This window comes from Haliaeetus albicilla, chromosome 1 (genome assembly GCF_947461875.1).
Source record: "Haliaeetus albicilla chromosome 1, bHalAlb1.1, whole genome shotgun sequence".
Lineage (NCBI taxonomy): Eukaryota > Metazoa > Chordata > Aves > Accipitriformes > Accipitridae > Haliaeetus > Haliaeetus albicilla.
Window position 1 is genome coordinate 62462449 of NC_091483.1, and position 26250 is coordinate 62488698.

Below are 26250 nucleotides of genomic sequence, written 5' to 3' on the forward strand. Positions count from 1 at the left end.
GGCCTTGAGAAGTGGGCACAAAGGATGTGGCATAGAGGATTACAGGCATGGGATGATAAGGGATGAGGCACAGACAAAGTTATTTAAGATTTAAATACATAAATTAAAAATATTTTCGCTTAAGATTATTTATCTTACTGTGTGAAAACTATTTTTTCAAACAAAAGTTGTTGATATGATGTTAGGAAGATTTTTCTCTTTCATGATAAAGTAGGTAAGACAAAAAAATTAATCTAACAAAAATGCTCCAACTAGTGCTTTTACAAAGGTTTCCAATCAGATACTGAGCTATCATTTATTTCCCAGATGTCTTCTATGAATGTATTTCCTCAAGTGCAAGTAAATAAATAAAATGTAACAGAACAAAAGAAAAAAAGTCAAAACTTTCTTACCCTTTAAGCTTGATAACTACTACTTTTGGCGAAACACAATTTTTCAAGTATTTTACAATAATATAGTCTCATTCTAGAGGAATGTTAAAAAAAAAACAACAAAAAATGCCCAAGCATCCAAACAAGCAAGCAAACAAAAGATAAAGAATAATTAAAATAGATTGATGAGGAACTAAAAAAAAAAAAAGCCTTCATTTAAAGTTTTTAGACAATTGCCTGTACATTTACAATTTAAATTACAGTGATTTTGGTGCCTCTTTAGAAGTTAAGACATTATTATGCAAAAATAGTGGTAATAAAGAAACAACACAAGAGTAGTGATTTCCTTTAACATTTCTTGAAGTATATTTTTAGTAATGAAATTTCCATATGGTCTCCTGTGAACTGTGAATATGATGGTGTAACATGCATGAAAAGTAAAGAAAAACTGCTAGAGATAAGACACAGTTTTAAACTATGGGGGTTTTGAACTGTACTAGGGATGTAAATGAAATCCATGTGATAATTATGTGCACTAGTATTAGAAATTAGAAGTAGCTGAGAACCCATATTATATGGACAATATGCTTCTTTGGAATGATATAAAATGATTATGCTGTGTAATTGAGACCAAGTTTTTTAAAAGACTCTTCCAAAATAAACAGATGGGCATCCTTTCCAAAAAACCATTATGATTACTCTATGTCCACAGTGATCCATGGTAATCTAGCATTTTTACTATAGTTGGCTTATGAAGCTACAAAAAAAAACAGATAGAAAGTATTTCAGGTACATAAAAATGATAGACTTTTTGGAAATCTTAGAAAATCCACCTTTAATAAGTATCACCAGCCAATAACTATAACATTGGTGAGGTGATAACCTTATGTTACATCCTCTGTAGAAATAGGATGGTACAATGTAGAGTTCATGAGGCCTGTCATAAATGCTTTTCTGAAAGATACTGATCTCATCTGTATAAGATCACACAGTAATATATGTTTTTTACCTATGTAAATAGGTAAAATTTGCAGGATTATTTCAATGCCCTGGAAAGCTGACAGTGGTCTACTATGGCTTTGTATGACCTCTAGCACTCATATGACCTCTAGGAATTAAATATACCTGGATATAAAACATAATGCCATAGAATATCTTCTTAATGGTAAGTATCTTAAAGAACCAGCTGAGAAGGGGGGAGTGATAGAATGGCTTTGGTGGGCACAACCCTGACCTCTTCCGATTACTCAGTATATTTTCTCTCTGCTAACTTCACGAGCTTCTGGGAATGCTTAAACCAGGTCAATGTTTATGGAGACCCTGTGTCTGGAGCTTCTACTTATGCTTAAGTAATCTAAGAAAATCAAGAAGGTTACTACAGGATCATATCTATAATCAGCAGCTACAATGTAAAGTCTACATTTAAATTAATTTGGTTTTGGTTAATTTGCCTACATGCAGTATAACAACAACAGGAGGGTGCTGTAGGAGTCTCAAATCTATTGCAGTCTGAGTCTTATTCAAAAACATAATCTCTACTATAAAATATTTTTATTTTCAGGGATGTATTTTCAAAGAGAGTTTTAAAAAAGCTTTTCTTAAAAAGATCCCTTGGTGAATATGCAATTTTTTTTTTTTTTTTTTTTGCATGAAAGGTCACCAGCCATATAGTCTATATGCAAATGTTCTGCTATATGGCATCCATTCCCTAGTTAAGCATAAGGAAGTAGGGACAATCCTCAGAGCATTTTAAGGATTTGATTCTTCAGGAAACAGTGTAGGGTAGGGATTTTCAAGAAATTCAATGACATTCACATTAAACCCAAAATAGAATATTGAAAAGTACTTGAAATAATTTGAAAACATAAATATCTTTTAAGTGAATGGACTAAAAGGAAGTTGAATTCCAAACTGTTTTGGAAGACTTTTTTTATTACTTCAACACCTCAGCATTACAGGTCTGATACAGAAAACTGTGTAAATTCTTTCTTCTGTTTTGTTATATTAATGCTCCTTTTTTGTATCAAAAGGTACAATGAAGGGCAGCTTAGTTCAGAAATAACTCATTTGGCATTCTTCCTCACTAAATCTCAATTATATGTTTTTTCTACAATACAAAAGCATGATGCAGTAATATAATGAGAGAAGCATTAATAACTACACAAATGACAAGAAGAAGAAAAGAAGATACCTGGCGCCACACAAAATGAATTTTAAAAAAATTACATAATGGAATACATCCAATTGCATAAAAAACATGCAAACAAAATTTGTTTAAAACACAAAGGGAGATTCAAAAATGATAGTAATGAATTCATTAAAAATTAGTTATTAAATTGAATACAAGGCAAGAGATATTTATTTACTGAAAGATTGATTTTATGCAGTTTCATTCAAATTCCACATAAATGCCTTTAATTATTTTGTCCCAGATTTCTCTGGGCAACGCTGAAAAAAGTAGGACTGCACGTACCTTATTTTTGTCAGTACCAAAGCTCTCATTACACTAGTAAGAATTTGATTTTTGTTTCCTGTAGTTTCTTTAAACACTTTTCTTGTACAGACCTAGCCTGAGAGCTCTTTCACTGTAGTTCATTTATGTGGACTAAAAAAAGTCAACACACAGGGATGTACAAAACATTCAAGAAAAATAAAAACATAATTGAGCCCAATCTTCAGTAGTCCAAAACAGTCCAATAGCTCTGTTTATAGTCATTGGCTGAAGAATTATTTGGAATATGCTCAAAGGGTCTGTGAAACTTCTACAGTTGCTAACTGTAGTGCTGCATATCAATTTTCAAGTTCACATCCACAAGCAGGGTAGTTCAAGTTTTTTCCATTGTCTTTAAGGGGTGTACCCCTAGCCCTTAGCATCTTACCTAGGGTGTTCTCCTAGCCCTTAGTTTTATCATCTTATTCAACACTCTACTGTCTATTCCTCCTGTTTGTCTTCTTGACACTCTACTCTTTATGACCTTTTTCCAGTTATTTACCTTTGCTTATCAGTTTAGGATATTCTATGATGTAAATTTTAGGAACTTCTCCTGCAATAAGCCTACTGTCTTCTGATGAAAGAGAAAGGAAAAAACCCACAAGCCAAACTCAATAATTAACAACATATAGACAAGAATTAAATTTTGCAACGAAGTGCATATTAGAAATAGTTCCTCAGCTTTTAGCAGCTTTTTGTATAAGCTCTAATCTTTGTCCTTCCAGTAGATATGCTTCTGGGAGGCTTGCAAAAATACCATAGAGAAAAGCGTTTCTTTTATTCTTACATAATGACAGTCTGAATCCTTTCACTTGTTATGCTTAATTGTTCTACCATGAAGGAAAAACAGAAAGTATGATCTTTTGTTTTAATCTTCTTTTTTAAGAAGCAAACAATGAAAAGACAGTGAATCAAATAGGCAAAGATCACCATCTTTTAATTTAATATTGTTATAGTTCCATTCAGTAGTTCAGTCCCAAATCAGAGAATGTATGAGACTGGAGATGGCATATCGTTACATAGCAAATGTCAGTAGAATTTTAAGAATATTTTTTTAACAAGAATACTTCATAAAATGGTTTATCAGTGCAGCAAAATAACAGGGAATTTCTCAGATTTTATGTCAGGACACAGAAAACTTGTAAGTTTATGAACATCTACAAAATACCAAAGGTCCTGGCCTTTTTAAGTCTCAGTGTGGCAATTAATTGTACATTGGAATATTTTCAAAAGGTGGTAAAACTTCTTTGGTTAAATTCCTTTAGGAGTCCCTAAAGAGAACAACAGGATGGGTAGTATGAAAACATAGGATCATCTTTTCTTGATGAGCATCAATTTTGCATTTTCAATAAAAAAAAAAAAGTAAATGTAGTTTGCTTAAAAAGTAGGATATACATGGGAATAGCTGATTTTCTGGTCACTAGCAGTGATTTTTTAAAAAAAAAGTAGACAATGGCTTGAATAAATATAAGTGAAAACTGCAACAGTACTTTTAATGAAAAAGTAAATTGTATAAAATTTAAGTGCATGAAGTGGAAACTCTTCTACTTAAATATTTTATTTTGATTTTGAACTATTCTTGGTTTATGTGGGTTTAAAAGTTTTCTAGAAATAAGAACATTTTTAATCATTTAAATATTTTTGAAGATAGAATTGCAAAACATTCATTGTTGTCTCTGTCCTAAAGTGGCTGCAGGAACAAATGAATATATAATCCTGGTACAGAAAAACACTTGTTAAGAATGTTCCTTGCTTAAAAATAAACATGTGAGATCTACATGCTACACCAGATTAGAATCTAATGCATCATAAATATGTGTAGTATTTTGAAAGTCAGCAGGAGTTAAGCTCTTAATTCAGTTAAGTGCTTTTGTAAAACCCGTGACTATATGCATCCCTAGGTCTGGGAGGATGTTAGAAAAAACTAGTCCTTTATATCCTGCTATTTAGTTGACACAAAAATGGTTGCAAATATTTGAAATAATGAAATTAGGTTGTTTGCACCATAAAGAATGACACATTTACCAATAGGTCTCCAATACAGAGCACTTAACCTTTATCAGCACCAGGGAACAAGTTCTTATAAGGATGGCAGAGTGTAAACAACCAGCAGAACTCCCTTGCTAAGAAGTAAAAGCTGCTTTAAAATGTACCATTTAGGTCAAAAAAGTTGTCTTTTACAGGGAGGATGAAGTATGAAAAGAAAAGACATTATGGTGTCTGTACCTGAAACTAGAGTTGTTTAAATATAGCTTTATTGTTTTACTGCTTTTGCCAGGTTGCTTGCCTAGTTATGCAGGGTAACATCCATCTTTGTGAAGGGCAAGAAAAGAGTGAAATCCCCAAAGACCCCTTTGCTTTCTTCCTTTGGAAAAGAGAATGAAGAAAAGAAAATATAGGTTTTCATTTGACAATTCTGTACATGTTTATTTACTTTTGACAGATACTAAATGTTTTGATAATAATTTTTTAAGTGAAGTTTGCTTTTATTTGCTTTTCTTCTCATTTGCACTTCTTTTAAATTTGGAACATGTTAGAATTTTTAAGAATTAACATAGAATGATTGCTACTGCAACTGAAGGATCAGAATAGCAGACTGAGTTGTGTGGTTGAAAAGAGCAACAAAAATGTCCACACAGGCAAATTCCTTCAAACAGATGTAGGACTTTATAAAATATACAGAAATTGAATTGGGGATTAGTTAACTTTTTAACATTAACCTTCCCTCTAGCTATTCTTTCCAAAGAGTTTGTCCTTGCAAAAAAAATGTATATGGTCACCTATAGCAAAAGGTACCTTCTTGGAGGTTTCCATGTTTCTGATTTAATGCAGCACAGCAAAGTGATGATAAATCACATGCAAGTTCCATACACCTTCAATGCACCTTCAGCCTGATCTGCAGTGCTCAGGCTGTCACAGTCTGAGTCCCTTCTGGACAGAGCTGCCAATCATGTTAAACCATGTGAACGGCTTAGTGACACAGACAGATGTTCACAGAGAATGAAACACAGACCACCAAACTCACTCATTTGTGAATTTGACAGGATTTGAACATAGGCCTCCAGTGTGAAAGTCTAGTTCATTAATCTGGTAGTTTCTTTTGAATTTATTTTTATAAGATATTTTTGTAAACAAAAAAACCTCAGCCCTTTACTAGTGCTGCCAACAATCCAAAGCAAGCACACTTAGCCCCATTCCTGCTTTCAAACTCTGCATCCTTCTTTACGATTTTGTGTAAATTTAAAAAACAGCCTTTCATACTACGCTTTGAACTGTGTTTCTCAAATCTTCTTTCAGTGGGAGAGAAAATGATACTGAGGTTTAAATATAATAGTTTTAACAAGAACAGAAACTCAGGAAAAGGAAGTACCTTAATACAAAACCTGAAATACAAGAACACAAGAACTGAACAGCCTACAAAAAATTACAAGACGAAAGTTATTCGGGTGATAAATTTTTACATAGGTATGATTTTCACTCAAATAAGAAAGCCAGCAAGGTTCTTGAAGGCTACAGTAAGACAAAAAAGCATTAAGAATGTTTTACCTGTGTCTATGGTAAGGCCATAGACACATAAAGGAACAAAACAGTAGCAGGGATATATATAACTGAGCTAAAATATACAATCACTGTACTTTTAAAACTTACTTTTAGAGAAGCCTAGTTCTGTTTCATGTAATAATGCATTTTCTTTGGTTATAAGTACTGTTTGTTTGAGATGACTTTCTGAACTAAACTGGCTTCCTCCAAAAGCATACCCAACCATCTTTATTGAGGATTTTTGGCTTTTATGAGACTGTCTATAATACATACTGCAGGAAAAAAAAAAAAAAAAGGTCAGATTTTCATATACTGGTTTTTAGTATTTCTTTTGCTTGATATTTTGCAAAGCAAGTAACCTATGTGTTCCATTTCCTGAGACAAAACTAAGGCAAAACCCAGAGAAGAACTTAAATCCAGCAATGGTGAACAATATCTAGTTCTCAGAGAACTGTAAGCATAACACTGAAGCTGGACTAAATCATTCAGGGATAATTTTCTCTTCCAGGAATACTTCTTGGCCCTTTTAGACTTGTTCGCAACAGTTAACCTGTGTGCAAACTTGTATTTGAGACTGAGTGCATTTGCTCTTTAAGCAAAATTCAACTGTCCCTCAGGGGCCTAAGGAAATCCATAGGTTTAAATTGTCTCCATACATGTGGAAAGTTAAGCACATAGGAATGAGATCCAAAAAAAATTTGAATCTTCAGCAGGAAGCTACCTAAATTAGTGAATACAAATTGAAAAGGAATGTCTCCTGCATCATTTTCCACTGCAGAATTTTTCTTCCACCAACAGTAAAGATTCATAAGACTGAGCTTTCTATTTTAACTACAAGTCTTTACCTTTTTTATATATTGTAGTTACAAAGAAGGTTATTAAGTAATTCAGTAATCACAGTATTAACCCCTATTTCAGAAAGCAAAGAAAAATTAAGACTTTTTAGAGATGCTATTTGAAAATCTACCTCCCAATGAAGTCTTCCCGTCAGTAGCAGGGAATAATTGCTCTGTCAACAGCACTGGACTCTTGTATTTTGAATAGAACATCCAATAAGGTGGAAAGAGACTTCACGACACAGTTATCATGTTATTTCCTCGAAGAAGGGAGACATGGACTCCAAACCATCCTTCAATAGTCCTTTAAAATTTATATTAGATGCAGTTATTTGAGAAGAAATTTAATCCCTTAAAACTTTCTGAATTTTTATCTAGTGACCATAAGATTATGCTACCTGTTTTACTTTACCTCAAATAATTCTTTATTATGGAATGGAAAAAAATCATTTAACTGAGAAAGACTGATAAAGAATCACCATAGATAATCCTATATACTGGAAGTTATTTCAGTAACCTATAAGAAAATGTAAATTTAAGCCTCCTCACACTGCATCTGTCAATTCTCAGATGAGTGTTTCAAGTTACCAAACTAGTGAACACTGAAATGTTGAATGATTACTGTCCATAATTCATAGTTTGCTTTTTTTTTTTTTCATCAGCAATTGCAGATATTCTGAGACTGACAGTAGGTATGCAATCCTGTAAGTGAGGTGGACAGAAGGAATCCCAAATTTTGGCCCTTCAATTTAGTGACTTCCTGCTTAGGACTGAAAGACTTCAGTAGTTTTAGTAATAAAAAAATATATATATTAAGGAAAAATTAGATGTGCATTTGGTAGATGGCTGGCTTAACCAAAGCTAAGTGATACTTAAGCAAGTGTCAAGCATAGCCAGTCGGTTACATTACCTTTCTAATTTTTATTTCAAAGCCACTTTTAACTTCAAATATTTAATTAAATATTAGTTTAGAAATTAAATTTCAGACTCAGCTTGATTTTTGCAAAAAAATTGAATGCACAGAAAATGAAGAATTGGCCTTTTTCTCTCTTTTCCTGTCACCAGAGAAACCTCTTAAGAGTAGAAAACTATTTCTTGCTCATTTCTAGTTAAAAAATATATTCTTCAACATGAATCCTTCTGCACATATTCGCTAAAGAAATATTTCTTTCTTATGTAAGGACTCAATCTTCTAGAACACAGTGTCAATGATAACTACAGACAGAGGGTAGGCAACAGTTTCTTTTCAGACACAAATGAAACAATTAGTGAAGCAAAAGAGTTATATACTGTATCTGGAAGGAATGCATTTACATACTTTCATTTCTAGAACAGGCTTCTTGCTTTGAAATGGAAACAGTTTTCTAACTTAAAGTAGGTAATTACACACTCCATTAAACAAGTAATTAACAGATTACAATTTAAAAAAAAAAAACCTTGAAAATGAGCAATTCAGATGCTAAATGCGAAGCACACTGTTATAATTAGCATAACACTTTCTGAAATGGATTAAAAAATACACAATGAAATGAAAAAAAAAAATCTATTTTCTCCATGCAAATCACATGCAACAAATAGCATTTTATGAGCCAAATAATACCATAGTATAAGAAGAACCTAGTGCAAATACCTCATGTAAAATTACTTTAGAAAAACAACAACAACAACAAAACCCCCAAACTCCAAAGTCTTAATTCCCTGAAGAAATAGCTAAAAGTTTTGGAAGGTTATTATTATATATGCACCATGCTGGGAGCTTTTGTTATATGAAGAAAACAAAAGGTCAAATGCTTTTTTTTTTACAAGCAAATATGCTTCTTCTATTAACTTTAAGATGCATTTGAAATTTTACCTACCAGTCTTCTAAATATCAGGAAAAGCTACCATAATGCAGAAGCACTATCTGATACTTTATGCTTCCATGTCTTCTGTTTATTTTGTACATTGTTGAAGTTTCTCAAAATAAAAGTTAATATGCCCAGATAGGATAGTGAAAGGCATGAATGGGTTTATGAACTAATTTCTTCAGCTCCCTCACTCCAGCTAGCACATATTGGCTACCTGTCTATTCCACCAGTACAAGATGTGTACTTTTCAGTTGCTGCCTTGAAGCAGTATTAACTCAACATTAAGGAAATGGGCTTTAACAGAAGCTAAATCCTTTGTATATAGTCAGCTTATTTAATCCTCTTTATAGTTGTCTGGTTTTACTTGTTGAAAAGGTGCTAAATATCAACTGTAGACAAAAAATGATCCAGACAGACAAAATCTAGTTTAACCTCTTTCCAAAGGTGCTTAATTTAGCTGTTCTCCTAGATTCTTATTTTAATCATTTTACTTCAAGAATGGTAAAAATTCTTCTACACTAACAATTCTTCTAACCTACAGGAAAATTTTAATTATTCAAACATTATTTTCAAATGTTCTTTTTTCCATAAAAGGGAAGAATTAAAATAAGTACTAATACAATTTTTCTTCTTTTTTTGATTAAATCAAAAGAATTAATATGGGGTTTTTTTTATCAGAAAGAGAGTAGAATGAAATAAACAATAAAGAAGACCCGGCAAAACTAAAACTTTAGGAATATATTTTGAGTGAAGTCCAAAACAAAAAAAAAATTCATGTTCTGTCACTTCATTTTTTTCATTTTATTTTTTATGAATTCTTGAAACCAGCTACCAGCAACCCAATCTTACTTAGTTTATAGGACCTGACAATCAAAGCCCATGGCAATATGGCTGCACAGGAGCAATGTTTTGTTGAATGCATTAATGTCACGATAAACTGAATTACTCTCTTGTTAATGAAGTTGACCTCTTCTGGTGTTATTGCTAGCCAGGGCAGTGGAGAAATTCAAATATCCTGAAATCACTCAAAGCTTAATCTGCATTGAAACAGAGCGACTACAAAAAATAAATTAAAAAAAAATCATTGTATAATATTGTATCAAATGCAGTATCTATGAGTAAAGACAACTGCAAACCTTACAAAAAGGAATTGTTATAGGGCAAATATAATATGATACGCTAACATGATGGGTTGCTCCCACATAGAGCACAGTAGTTGCTTCCACTTTCATTTACCCCATAGCTGTTTTGATGAAGTACCAGCTCATATGGCCAGGGGAAAGAGGGGCATGAGATGGAATCAGAAGAGCAAGGGTAGTTATTCCTCTGAGAATCAACAATAATTGCAACTTCTTCTTTTTTTTTTTTTTTCACGTGTCTGATGAGAAATGCCAGTGTCTAATGGGCCAATGTTATAAAGATTAGTAAAGGTCACAAGGGTCAATAAATTACATAGTTTATGAAATCAAGTAAATAAAGTTCTTAGTAGTTTCTTTCTTACATATGTCTTTTCCTTCGTTAGCAGTCTTTCTTAGACCACTTTGACCATTTAAATATTATCATAGATGGTCCTCATCCCAAGATCATGCATGAGATTAATGGCAATTTAAAAGTTTGTCCTTTCATTCTTCCAGATATTATTGAATGCTACAAAAGAAATGTGAGAATGCGGTAGGGATGCATTTTCTTACTGTATTGTATCTCTTTCTTCTGTGAAGGAATGATTTGTATGAAATTACAAATTTCTACAAAACTTCAGGAATCTTAAGACTCTGAAATGATGAATAGTTTAAACTAGTTTCATAATCAGTTTGAATGTAATAAAGACAAAAGCCTATATATATATATATATACACACATAAATGGCAGCAAGGGACACTTTACTCAATAGGTTGTTATCATATTGGAAAATGCCCCAAATGGCAAACTCTTAGTAGTTTTGATTTTTTGTTGTGGTTGTTTTAAGTCTGCAGCTATAATTCTGGACTTGTTGCATTTATGTAGCTTTCTTATTTACTAATGTTCCCTTTCCCTATAATGGAACATTGTTAAACTGATTATGTTTATTAAATTTTTATTAAAATTATCTATTTTATAGAGTTATTTAATTTCTGAGAATTTAGCAGAAACTTTTGATGAAAAAATCTTATTCACAAATAATTTCTTTCCAAATATATGTTTTAATGACACATAAAGAGCAATTCTTTTCCTAGTTATTTCAGATATAGCTTTATTGAACCTGACACTTTTGCTTCTGAAAAGAGAGATATTTTATCATTAACTATAGATTTCTCTAAAACTGACCCATACATCTTCAACAGCAAATGAATGTCCAGAGTTTCTAGTGTTTCTATAGAAAATAAAAAGTTGATTTTATTATCTACATTTGAGTTATTAATTCTGATTTCCATCATATTTAAAAAAAACCAAGCAACAATTAAAAAAACCCTCTTGATAACAGAACCATTAGACTAGTAATGAAGTGAATAGCAGCATAAGTGACTGTAACGGTCAGTTTTAGATGTTATAAAAGCTATTGCAGGAAAAGTTTTAATCTAGAAAATTGCTGTACACAGCCAGCAATTCTGATCCTCTTTCTGCACCTGTCAAAGACAAAATCCGTCTCACTTCCTATCTGTGAATTATTTTTATGATTAGTCCTCTTTTCAATGTCATACTTTGCAGTATAATAATCAAGATCTGGATGCAAAATCACATCAAGAAACACTAGCTACAGATAGTAGCTAGATACACTAGATACAGATGCATGTACAGATAACAAAAAATAATAATTTTAGAAGACAAATCAATGCAAATTCACATGACACTGAATCCGGATATCTTTCAATACCGATTTCCTCTGTGAAAACAAAGTAACATTAATAATTTAGCCTTGTTACAGACTTCAGCATAATTCACAAGCTTGTTTCACCACCTGAGGAAGCATTTTGGAAGCTCAGTACACAAAGATATCTTTTGGAGGATCTTCAACAGTTTTTCTGTTCAAGCAAAAGCAAACAGTTTCTAATAAAGACAGGTAAGGGAACTAATTTTCTCTTTCATTAAATTTGGAATAAATAGATGATGAAGGAGAAAATTCCTATTTTTATTTTGTACATTTTTTTCTAACAATGTTCCTTTACATTTTAAATGAAATTGTAAAAGCTGTATGAGTAATTTATTTGTTGTAGCAGAATAGTATTTCAATTTCTTAAAACCTGACAATAGGAGAATGCTATATTTTTGGTAAATAACATTTATCAATTTCAGTGTGAAGATTAGTTAGATTTAGATTTTGAAGAAACACACTGTGAAAACATTACAGGTAGTGTCACAAAAATAATGATCAATACATTTGAAAGTAAACAATTAAAAATTCTATTACGTGATTCCTTACTTTCTTCTACATCACAATAGCAGATGGCTCCCTTTTGCCAGAAGTAATCAAAATCCAATAGATGCCCCAGGAATATCAGTAGCCAACTTTAGGGCTGAAAGAGTTTTGCCTTTAACTCCCAAGTGACAGATCCTGTGTATTACATTCATATTATTAATTATGCTGTCATTGTTGTGGCTCCTGCTGTAACCATTAGATATCAGAAGTAAATGTGTTTTACTACTATTGCCAGTTACTGAAAATTCCCAGTAATTTATGTACTGAAAGCATAACTTTGTTTCACAGAATATCCCACCATAAATTCTATTCCTTGTATTGGACACCACTATGTCTTGTTGCATCTTCCAATGTGATTTCAGAATGTCATCTTTATTAGAGGCAGACACACAATAATACTCTACTAAGAAAGTGCAATAAACTTTCATTTTACAAATATCTGGCATCTCTTATTACTTTCAGTCAGACTGCAGCCTCTGGTGATCTTAGTTGAGGTCTAATACTTAAAAATAGCCACTTCTTATAATTTTGCAACCAATTTTTAGTGTTGATCTAAGCAAAACTGCTCAATTAAATGTTGATAAAATCTGTGAGATAATTTTATAGAAGGCTATTAATTTCTATTTAGATTTGCTAGGTAGGAAACTGATGACCTGCTCTAGTTCTAACCAGCAAGGTGTGGCATAGCTCCTCTGTGCAAACTGTAGCTGCCTACTGCAGTGATAGTGCAGTAATTCTTCAGACTTCTGTAATAATAGGAAATGTAAGGTCTTTATAAAATGTTAATTGCAAGTACAGGTCTCATGACCAGACCCTGAGAGAGATACAAGCAAAATGTATTCATAGTCTATAGTCTATACCTGAGTCCATTGTTTGGGTTGCTCTGCCAAAGAATGTCAAGATGAGTTAGGAAGGACTTTGACTCCATGTCAAATGGAAGCATTCTGGATTTTGAGCTTCCTATATCATACAGTGTTTGATCTGCCTGCTGGAATCATCTGAGTGTCTTTCCATGCTCAACCCCCTTGTGTGTCTGAGGCTTCAGCACTTTCAGTATATTGAATATCTTGGAGGACCTATGTGCTTCCACATTTCTGAAGAATTTGAACTTAAACTAATATATCTAGATGGCATTGATTACAAAAGGGAGGGATCATAAGTAACAAATTGGATATTGAACTACCTTTTCTCAATATTATACTCCAAGACTACATCTAACTTCAGGGTAGATGTACACTGAATGTAACACAGAACAAGTTCTGTACTTCTAGAAGACACTGCAGTCCCATCCATCCTGATTTTGCCTTCTATGAAAACAAGGGTGTGAGGAAAAAGGAAATGGAAGAACATGTATAGAACTGCATGCCTTGGTCCCATAGTGACACTGAAATGGAATCAATAAAGGAAGACATCCAGATTTCAAAACTGATATGTAGTTTTAAGACATTGATATATAGTAAATTTTCTGCGTGACATATAAAGTTAATGATGTCATATGACTGTAAACTTTACCTCATATGTTAACTCTTAATGAACTCTTCAGGAGGAAGACAGAAAATATTTTTTCCACATTTTATTTAAACAAATATAAAAAATGACCACTTGATTAGGGTGGTGTGTTAAAATGGAGACGTATAATCTTAGTAACACATAAATGCTCATATTTTGAAGGTCTAGTATCCCAAAGAAAAATATGGAAACCCCAGCGTTCGAGTATTAAAGCTATAATGGGTTGGTTCCTTAACTAAAAATAAAATCACAGAATCACAAAATAGTTGAGGTTGGAAGGGACCTCTGGAGATTGTCTAGTCCACACATACCCCCACTGCTCAGGTAGGGCCACCAAGACCAGGTTGCCCCAGGCAGTGTCCTGTTAGGTTTTGAATATTCCTAAGGATGGAGACTCCACAACTTCTCTCGGCAACCTGCTCCAGTTCAACCAGTTTAATGCAAAATTTATACACATTGATAAGATCCCTCTGAGACTTCTCTTCTCTAGGCTAAACAGTCCCAGCTCTCAGCCTCTCTTCATATGATAGATGCTCCAGTCCCTTAATCATCTTTGTGGGCCTTTGCTGGACTTGCTCCAGTATCTCCATATTGGACATGTAAGTCCATGTCTGTCTTGTCCTGGGAAGCCCAGAACTGGACATAGCATTCCAGGTGCATCTCACTGGTGCTGAGTAGAGGGGAAAGATCACTTCCCTCAACCTGCTGGCAGTACTTCTTTTAATGCAGCCCAGGATACTGTTAACTTTCGTTGCCACAAGGACACTTTGCTGGCTCATGTTCAACTTGCTGTCCACCAGGACCCCCAGGTCCTTCTCTGCAAAGCTGCTTGCCAGCTGGTCAGTCTGAAACATGTACTGGTGCATAGGATTATTCCTCCCCAGGTGCAGGACACTACACTTCCCTTTGTTGAACCTGAAGAGGTTCCTGTCAGCTCATTTCTCCAGCCTGTTCAAGTCCCTCTGAATGGCAGTACAATCATCTGGTGTATCAGCCAATCCTCCCAGTTTTACAGCATCAGCAAACTTGCTGAGGGTGCACTCTGTCCCATCATCCAGGTCATTAATGAGGGTGTCAAACAGTACCAGACCCAGTGTGGACCTCTGGGATACACCACCAGTGACTGGCCTCCACCTGGATTTTATGCCACTGATCACAAACCTTTGAATCCAGGTAACCAACCAGTTTTCAGTTCACCTCACTGTCTACTTATCTGGCCTGTACTTTTTCAGCTTTTTGATGATGATCTTGTGAAAGACAGTGTTGAAAGCCTTACTAAAATCAAGGTAAGCTATCCATTGCTCTCCCCTAATCAACCAAGACGGTCATCTCATCATAAAAGTCTAATAGCCATTTCCAAATTTTTAAAGCATCAGTCACAGACAAATTTTACACGTAATCCAGACAACCCTACAGAGTTCACATCATCTTTGAACTAAACATCTTATAAAAGCAAGAGAGTTCTGTGGAACTTTATGGACCACGTGCCATGCAGTCCTATAGTCCAAAAGTGCACAGTTTGTGAAACATTCCTCTAAGTCTTTTCATTGCATGTAATTTTTCATAAAGGAAAACTAGTATTTGTTTTCCTACAATTCATGTGTCCAAGAAGGAAAAGACAAAAATAACTACCTTTAGCAGATCCATCTAAGCTTAACAAGCTTACAGCTACAAAATGTAAAGGTTATAAAAAATGTGCATCAACTCTTTATGAAGCGAATGACCACTGAGTAAGAAAATCTTGAATCTCCATTGCCTGCCTCTCTGGACTGTCATTTGTACCTGTACAAAGAAGGTATAGAGTGCAGTTACAATAATAGTCTCACCTATTTCAAGTACAAAGTAGCACTTTTTGGTCTTATTACGCATAAAAATATGATTTCAGAAAAGATTTGAGGTCAGAATTTTGGAAGAAGTTATAAATCACTTCTAAAATGTTTTCTTGATTTTCAAGAGAGGTGGTAGAAATATTTGTTGTAATGTTTTTCATTCCCAGTCTGAGACAAAGTCTAAATATTTAATCAGGCACAGAAATACAAATTAAAGTACATTAATAAAAATTATGCATACCTCGCTCACTAAAGTTCCCTGTAATAATAATTAGACAAAGTGACTGCCAGTATGCCACAGGGGACTTTCCATTCAGTACGCTTGAAGCTGTAGGCAAAGCTCTTGTTTATGAGAGCTATATGGGAGATATTTTATATTTCATAAAGTACTTCATCTATTTATCTGTGATAGATTCAGTGACAAGGAGGAGATCCTTCTTAATCTGGTGCTCATCAGCATGTATTAAAAATCTGTGCTGGTCATACTTAGGTATGATATATGTTTCCTAAGTTTTCAGTGTTTCAGCAAAAGTGTCACACAGTATGCTGAAAAATCCCACATTACACTCATTAGTGCTACTTGCATATCATTGCTTTGTACATACCTCATCCATCCAGCTGTTAATATATCAGTGTTAGAAATAGGTTTGGAACACCAATGTCAGCATCTTGATACAGAGGGCTGAAACAAACACATTGGTTATGATTCTCAATACTACCTAAGAGATTTGAATGTTCAGTTCCTATTAATTAATATCCAAGTCCCCCGAGTGCCTGACTATCTCAGCTTTCAGCTCCTGTGAATCTTTCATTAAATAGTACGAGCTTTGACACTGCAAAGTTCAGTATGTTTAAATGTTCATACATCGGATGTAAAATCCTCATATAAACTGAAAAAAAGTGTTAAAAATACATAATAATATGCAAAAAAGCTAACATACTTCAGAGATATTAGGTATGCTTGTTAGCAATATTTAGAATTACTCTGACAGCTTTCATTACAGTTCCTCTCCTATTAATTTCTTTAAATATTTCCCCTCTAAAGAAATGCATTCAACTATGTTATAATTAACTTGGCTGCCAAAAGATATTATATATCATCAGACACTCACCGGCCTAAGGTAGTCAAAGAGTGGCAGTTGTATTGTTCAGTGTTTAATCAGGTCAAAGCTGTGGCAACTTTAATTATAGTTATTGTCAAGCTGCTGCTTAATGCTTGCAACAAACCTTGTCATATGTCAGCTCTTGAATCTTTTCTCTTAGCCATGTATCAGTGAAAAGACTGTCCATGTTAAATTTGACAAGCATGATTCTATAAGAAATATTGGTATATTGCTATTTAAATTTGGGGTGATTTGGACATGTAGTGTGAGGATAGGAAGTGGGCAAACAATTTTAGGCAGAATGGAAAAAAAAATATCCTTACTCTTGTAGTTAACACAGAGAATAAGAAAAAAGCACAGAGAAACTGAGGCCAGCAAACTACAAAATCCTGTTCTTTTTTTTAAAAAAAATAAATCCCAGTACATAAAAACATTATTTTAAAAGCAAAATGTTATCATGTATCATTATAATTTATCCGAGTCATCACACTACACTAAGGATGTAGAACTGCCGTTCATACATCTGCCATCTGGCTCAACAAAATAAATAAACCTAGTGGTATTTTGCCCTCTGTGTTTCCAATTTAGAATTTCTTTTGGTGCTACATAAATATTATAGTTTACAACAATGTTTCAGTACTTTTTCCACACTAACAATTTGGTTCATTCTCTATTTCCTTCCAGGTCTACCTGCACTGTTTAAATTCTGCTTGGATCCCAGGGTCCCATCTGAAGCAAATGAAATAACTTCTTTCAAGGAAATGAACTGAAAGATCACTTGGCTTCAGAATCTTCTCCCTGTAAATCTGCTGCATCTGAAGGATGGATCGGGTTTCATTCTCTCTGCTCAGGACAATTCTTCAACATTATTCTAGCATGTATCATATCATATCACAGTATGCCTCCACAAGCAACAGTTGAGATGCATGCATCCCACACTGTGAGTGTCATGTTACAAAGAACAAGACAGCAGTCTCATTACTTGTCTGGCAGTCTTATATTTTGGTAAGGGGTGTTATAAGCAGAAACACCTAAAATGTGTTAGAGTACAGAATGGCAGTTTAGGGGTGAGGAGGCAAAGAAAGTCATCGTCTGCTCAGTCTTTTGCTGCTGTTTCTTTGATGGTCCAGCAGCTGTGCTCTATAGATGATCTTCTGGGTGGTGAGTTGAAGGGAATAATCACTCCTCTCTACCTACTGGCTGTGCTCCCCTGTCAGGGAGCAGGTCAGGAACTGAGCATGGTAGCAAGGCCAATGGGGGCAGGAGCCTCACCAGCAAGGACCCTGTCCCACTGTACCTGGGTAAGGCAAGTTGGGCAGGCCCAGGGGTGGCAGATGGGGTCAGCCCAGGGTCGAGATCACCACACAAGTTTGTGATGATGATGCAAGTCTGAGCCAAGCCATTAAGTCAATCCACAGTTCAGGATCAAGACCAGCAGTGGTAACTGGTGTCAGAAACAGCCCAGTGGTTGCCAGGGAGGTCTCTAGTGATGGAGCAAGGCTGAGGCCAGGCCAGAAAGTCAATCCACAGGTCAGGGCTCAGATCAACAAGGTTCATGGCCAGGCACATGTACATCTAGGACAGGCAGGTATGGGTAAAAAATACCTCAGGCACAGACTGATTGCCCAGGCTTGAGCTTAAAGGAAGCCCAGAGACCAGGGGCTGGGTTGTTGCCAGAGCCCTGAGGTAGGTGTGCTCAGAGTCTTTAAGGCCTATTAGGACTCTCAGGGTCCTGCCATACTGTTAGTACAGCTCAGGAGGCTCTTGGCCACCTTTGCTGCCAGGAGAAACTGTTGGCTGATGCCCAGCTTGCTGCCTGTTGGCACACTGAGGTCCTCCTCAACAGAGCTGCTCCCCAGCTATGTTGCAGGGGCTTCTTGTTCTCCAGGTGGAGGGCTTTACATTTATCCCTGTCCTTCTTCCACCACCACTGACATCATTACTCCTTCTGACTTCTGGTTCTGTTGGAACGTTTTCCCATAAGGCATACTGCACCCCCATTCTCTACAGTGGATGGAGGCTTACCTGGCCTAAACTAGGCATACTAGCTGCCCAGACTGATCTGTTCCAGTGGCACACCATTATGGGCCATTCCTTGATTTGGGTAGTTATCAGCATAATGCACAGCAGCTGAACAGCAGAGAGGGACAGCTCAGTTGTTCTCTTGAAAGCCACTTTCAAGGGAAGATACTTGTAGCAGCATGACTTCATCTACTCCTTATTTAGAGAAGGCTAGTGAAGCACAGAAGTAGCACAGCACACACAGGCCAGCTCCTCCTTTTTCTCTCCCTCTTGTGTACACCTGCTGTACCCCTTAGCTCAAGCAGCCTTTCTAAGACTGCTGCCTGGGTAATCTCAGAGCATTACTATCGACACCGTATTTAAGAGACAGTCACCAACAGCAGTCCCTGGGATGCCATCTGCCAAGGAATGATGGTCATGGTTTAAACCTGGTAGGCAACTAAGCCCTACACAGGCACTTGCTCACTCCTCCATCCATTGGAATGGGAGAGAAAATCAGAAGGGTAAAAGTGAGAAAGCTTGTTGATTGAGATAAAGACAGTTTAATAATTTTTTTTAAAAAAGAAAAAGATAGAAAAGAAAACAATAAAGAGAGAAGAAAAAAAAAGAAACGAAAAAATAAAATCAAGAAAAACAAGTAATGCAAAAAAAACCCCCAATTGCTCACCACGCACTAACCCATGCCCAGCCAGTCCTGTAGCAACAGCAGCCCTGGCCAACCACCACACCCTGACCAGTTTTATTGCTAAGCACAATATGATATTGTATGGGATATCCCTTTGGTCAGTTGGGGTCAGCTGTCCCAGCTGTGTCCCCTCCCACCTTCTTGTGCACCCCTAGTCTACTTGCTGGTGGTGTGGAGTGAGAAGCAGAAAAGACCTTGACGCTGTGTATCACTGCTTAGCAATAATGGAAACATCCTTGTATTATCAACACTGTTTTCATGACAAATCCAAAACTCAGCACCATACAAGCTACTATGAAGAAATTTAAGTCTATCCTAGACAAAACCAGTAGAAGGACTCTAGCACATTCAGACTTTGAATATGGTATGCCTGTATCTTTAGGAAGGAGTTGTATGGAGTATCTTCAAACACTCCAATCTCTTTGAATTCCACAGGTTTGGTTTAAAAGAGGTCCTGGCTGTGGCTATGTACAGACTAAAACCCACTCTCTGACGTAGGAGAAGACAGCAACAGCCAACCAAATACACAACCCAGAAAGATAGATTGTTATAAACTGGACTGCTCATGGGAGGTCTTCAAGGCATAAACTTGTGAACAGGATAGTTATTCACTTTTGATCCAGTTGCACAGAGGAGAAAAGCACAGAAGGAAAAGACCGAAGTGCATGTTAAAGACAATGACAGGAAACATCAAGTGCTTTTGCACATTCACAGTTTCCTCGTACTCGTGCATCTTACTCTAATAATCCTGTGCTTGGCAGGCCACAAAAGGAGATAACAGTTTCTTTAGACTTGTTTGTAGGTGGATTCCTCATTCTTTCCTCCAGTGTGTCCTGCTCCAGCCCTCCTGGAGGGACTGAGGTCCATGTCTGCCTCTTCACAAGCCCAGTAGCCAGCTTGCCAACATTGTGACAGGGGACAGATAAGCATATTTTCAGGGTGGATGATACAGAGAGAAAATGGTTGTCCTCTGTTTTATGCAATGGTCAGATGCCCTACACTTTAATTTCTGGATTGGCTGACCTTGCTGTAAGGTTTGGTATTTTTTGATTTATTTTTTTTTTAAGTATTTTTTAGTATAATTGTACTGCGGTGTCTTTCCTTTCTAGGGACTTGTGAGTCTTCTGCATGTTTCCTTCCCCTGTGTCTCTATCTCTATGTTGTCAGTCACAGATGAGGGCTCTGCACAGGAGTTCAGACTATGTGGGAGGGCTGCAGAAGTCTCCTTGAATTGCTGCCTATCTGCACTACACCTGTGTATCTCACTGAATGGGGAAGTTATCTGTTAAGCTTGTGGGGTACTTACATTACTGTGGTGGGTTGACCTTGGCTGGATGTCAGGTGCCCACCAAAGCCACTCGAACACTCCCCCCCACCGCCCTTCAGCTGGACAGGGGAGAGAAAATATAACAAAAGGCTCATGGGTCAAGATAAGGGTAGGGAGAGATCATTCAGCAATTACCATCACGGGCAAACCAGACTCAACTTGGGGAAATTAGTTTCATTTATTACCAATCAAATCAGAGTAGGATAATGAGAAATAAAACCAAATCTTAAAACACCTTCCCCCCACCCCTCCCTTCTTCCCAGGTTTAACTTTACTCCTGAATTCTCTACCTCCTTCCCCCTCAGCGCATCCTGGGGACAGAGGATGGGGAATGGGGTCAGTTCATCACACGCTGTCTCTGTCACTCCTTCCTCTTCAGGGGGAGGACTCCTCACTCTCTTTCCCTGCTCCAGCATGGGGTCCCTCCCACGGGAGACAGTCCTCCATGAACTTCTCCAATGTGAGTCCTTCCCATGGGCTACAGTTCTTCACGAACTGCTCCAGCATGGGGCTCTTCCATGGAGTGCAGTCCTTCAGGAACAGACTGCTCCAGTGTGGGTCCCCTGTGGGGTCACAAGTCCTGCCAGAAAACCTGCTCCAGCATGGGCTCCTCTCTCCACTGCTCCACAGTGCCTGCTCCAGCCTGCTCCCACGGGTCACAGCCTCCTTTGGGCACACACCTGCTCCAGCATGGGGTCCTCCACGGGCTGCAGGTGGATATCTGCTCCACCATGGTCTTCCCCACAGGCTGCAGGGGAATCTCTGCTCTGGCACCTGGAGCACCTCCTCCCCCTCCTTATTCACTGACCTTGGTGTCTGCAGACTTGTTTCTCTCACATATTGTCACTTGTCTTTCCAGCTGCAATTGTGCAGGTTTTTATCCCCCTTCTTAAATACGTTATCCCAGAGGCACTACCAGCGTTGTTGATGGGCTTGGTCTTGGCCAGTGGTGGGTCTGTCTTGGAGCTGGCTGGCAGGGGAAGCTTCCAAAAGCTTCTCATAGAAACCATCCCTGTAGTCCACCCACTACCAAAACCCTGCCATTCAAACCCAATACAAATATCCAAGTCTGGCCCTATAGTAACAGATTCAAAGGAAAGAATCAGCTCATGAGTATTAAGTGTTTGGGAAGAAGTAGCCTAATTTATAGTTTATGAGTATATGAGTGAGTGGGGTGAGTAACTTTTTTTTTACTTTGGTGGAAAAGGAATGTCTATTACTGTTTGGGGACTTTTTTTTAGAGGTGGATGTAAAAAAGGTCTTTTTTATTTGTTACATGTAGAGCTTTTATGCACTCATTTAGGTAGTTTGCATTCTGATTCTGAAGGTTCATTCATCATTTCTTCATGATTACGTTATTGCTCTGAAGTACATGTATGCAAGTAGCATCATGAATGTGCTGCCCATCCCAAAAACCAGAGCAACTAATAGCCATGCATAGGCTAAAGGGAAGGTGTTCTTCAGCTGTAAATGCATTTCTCACTATCTTTTTAATATAGATGTACAAAAAGAGTAGACTTCATGTCAATGTTGAAAACATAAAAATTCCTGTTGCATATTTTTCATGTATTCCTCAAATTTTCCCACTGAACTTTTGCCAAAGGGTTCCTAACAACTATCATGATTCATCCTGATTTAGGCTTATCCTGGATGAGGTTGATTCCATGTATCCTGTGCTGTTGAGCAGCTGGATCAGGAAGCATGAGTATGAAACAAATGATAAATAACGTTGTGGACATGAACATTTTCCCTTTATAAAACATGCTGGTAAGATAACCTACTGTGTGTGGATTAGACAACATGCAGAGATAAGCACACTGTGTACTACATGTAAAATAAGTCTTCTGGTGAAATACTGAGCCAGCTTTTGGTTTCAGCTGACTGGGGGCCAGGACTTACTTTTTACTCTTTGGTCACATGAACAAAATAGTATTGTACGTTGTTCAACCACAAGAAAAGAATGAAACGCAATTTGGCAATTGTTTTCACAGATATATGCCAAGGTGGGAAGAATGTAAAGACTTAGGAATCCTGGACTCTTCCATATTCGTATTATCACAGACCATAACGTCCCATAACTCTTCACTTATCTTTTTGTTGAGTCAGTTCATGTCTTTTCCTCTATTTCTCAGTGTTCAGATTATTCCCCATTTGCTGCAAAGATAGTAAATTCTAATAAATCTGTTTTTGTAGTCTACAAACTACTATGTATGTATATATTTCCCACCATGGTAAAAAAATGGTGGATCATCTATCTCTCTGTCTTATGGAATTTCAGTGGCCTTTCTAATTGTTGCTTTAAAAAGCAATTAAAGAATTGAATGATTGAAGAGTGCTTTGTGTACCTCAGTGTAGCCTGTTCCAGGCATCAACTGTTTTTTCCCTCTAATAAAAATAATAAGACTCAATTCCCAGTTATGTAGAGGCATAACATGATACAGGGCTAAAAACCAGTCGCCTGGATGTCCATTTCTAAGGAAGAGCCATGGTTCTTGGTGATTCATAACACTAGAAGCCATATTTTGCTTCATATCAGAGTAAGTTCTCCAGTTAAACTCACTAGGTAGTATTTTTTTTCCAAGAAGGATAGAGGCTTAGAGCAATAGAAAAGCCAGCAAGCAATATGAAAAAGCTGGTAAGGGAAGACATCCAAAATTCTTTTGCCCTCTGTTGTCTTATAAAGCCTGATTTCTATAGACGCATGTTCCTTTGCAGAAAGCTAAAAGCATCACAGTGCAGACAGCTTGGGTGCTTAGGAACTCTTAAGAAAATTAGGACTTCTGAATTATTTATGTTGATTTGCAGAGTTGGAAAAGTAACAGTTGGCTTTGGAAACATTATGGAAACGCTCCTGATTTTAAAATCTTTATATATGTATTGGTAGGCTTTAGAAGGGTATACTCATTTTAACTAAAGTTTTTACTAATGTATCACCTTTTTTCAGTTTAGGGATTGAAATTTCTTCTGTTCAGCATAATGAATGGAATTCAGAATTACTAATGGTAGTCATTTGGAGAATATAAAGGTTTTACTGGAGTCGGAAAAGTTATTAAAGGAGATTACCTTTATCTGTTAATCTGTCATCACGATTCTCTCTCTAAAATCAAACAGGTCATATTACCTAGGTTTTGGAAAATAGCCATGGGTAGGATGGATGTATATCAATTATGAATCAATTAATTTATGCTATAGTTATGTAAACCACTATGGTTTAGTGTACGTCAGGTTTTATTCTCTTTATGAATTTCTTAAGGATAAGTTCTCAGGTCGTAGCTTCTAATTTTTCGGATAATTTCTATTAGCGGGTTATGATACACAAATCATTGGACAAAATAATTCAAACAAATGATAATAGTAAATAGCTTACATTTATATAACATCTGTCATCTTGACTGAATATCCAGTTGTCATGGTTTCACCCCAGCCAGCAACTAAGCACCATGCAGCAGCTCACTCACTCCCCCCCCACCCAGTGGGATGGGGGAGAAAATCGGGAAAAAGAAGTAAAACTTGTGGGTTGAGATAAGAACGGTTTAATAGAACAGAAAAGAAGAAACTAATAATGATAATGATAACACTAATAAAATGACAACAGTAGTAATAAAAGGATTGGAATGTACAAATGATGCACAGGGCAATTGCTCACCACCCACCGACCGACACCCAGCTAGTCCTGAGTGGCAATTCCCCGCCCCCACTCCCCCCAGTTTATATACTAGATGGGACGTCCCATGGTATGGAATACACCGTTGGCCAGTTTGGGTCAGGTGCCCTGGCTGTGTCCTGTGCCAACTTCTTGTGCCTTGGCTGGGCATGAGAAGCTGAAAAATCCTTGACTATAGTCTAAACACTACTGAGCAACAACTGAAAACATCAGTGTTATCAACATTCTTCTCATACTGAACTCAAAACATAGCACTGTACCAGCTACTAGGAAGACAATTAACTCTATCCCAGCTGAAACCAGGACAGCAGTATCTAAGTAATGTCTTCTTTTATGCCACTTGAAACAAAATCCATCCCTCATGTTTACCTTCTCTAAGTGCTAATAGCTATTTTGCTGTGAAAGTAGGCAAGTAGAAAGACAGGTCTTCCCATATTAAGGAAAAATATTAATCGTCTTTCCGAAGGAGGTCTTTCGTAAAAAAATTCAGTGGACAGCTGGGAATAACAGAACCATTTACAGAAAATTCTGGTTGCTTTTGACATGTCAGAGTGGCAGCTGCATGCTAAGAAACATTCTGACTATATATATTAATAGCAAACCCACAAACTGGTCTTTGAAAAATGTTCTTTTCCTTTTCCTTTGGGGTTGCTTTTACATAAAATTGTACCAGAGATTATTACTAACTAAATAATTAATATATCTTCCTTATGCTGTATCTTCCTTATGTTGCTGACTAATGCTTATCATATGAAGAAATGGGAATGTCTTCACAGGGGCATTATTTGCCCACTGACCAGAGAATTGACACAGTTACAAAGATGTACCAGTCTTCCCCCCAAAAATCTTGAGTGTTTTCACAACCTGGTATTTAAAAAATGCATGATAAATAAGCTGTTCCTGAGATGACAATGACAGCAACAGCAAACACCACCAAACAACAGCAAACAACAACAGTAACACAGACCTCCATTTTCAGAGTGATCATAAAACAGAAATTCTGGCAGTGGGTCCTGAGTTAAATATCACATATTTAACAGCTCTATATTTAAAACCTCTATCATCTGGACAGTTTTATCCTTCAGATATCTTGGTATTTTGATTGATCAGTCACAAATTCATGTGCTATAAATACTGAACAGTTGACATTAAAAAAACAATCTAAATTAGGAGTGATAAAATACAGACTGTTATAGTTTGATGTAAATAGAATTAAAAACATGGATCAAATATTTTTCTTCTGTGAATTGCAATGATATCTAGTCTATTAGTGGTAATTTGTAAGAGAAATATTAGTAAACATTTAGAGGTGAATTTCTCAAAAGTAATAATGACCTAATTCTACTTTCAGTCAAGTCGGTGGTAAATTTTCATTGCATGTAACAGGAAGAGAATTTGGCCAGCGCTTTGTGAACTCCACCTTTAGGCTAAGCATTATTCAGGTACTTCATTAAAAATTCTGCTTGTTTTCTACTTGGTTATTATTCCTATGGTGAGCTTAATTGCTATTATATGAACAGTGCATTTGACTGGAGCTATTTATTAGTTTCCAGTTGATAAGCATTCACTTGTTATACACAGCTTGTGGTAAGTTATGTTAAACAGTACCCTACTTCTGTGAGTGTAGTTCAT

The 26250-nt window shown here is 36.4% G+C and overlaps 1 long non-coding RNA gene across 2 annotated transcripts; it reads left to right on the top strand.

The window, feature by feature from the left end:
• The first annotated feature begins 1596 nt into the window (after window positions 1-1596).
• LOC138686847 (uncharacterized) lies at window positions 1597-26250 on the top strand. 2 transcript variants are annotated; one of them, XR_011326165.1, is made up of 4 exons: window positions 1597-1780; window positions 17605-17925; window positions 22946-24366; window positions 24938-26250. It is a non-coding gene; the product is annotated as an uncharacterized lncRNA (long non-coding RNA). The 2 variants fall into 2 exon arrangements; XR_011326166.1 differs by having other exon boundaries at window positions 17605-17860.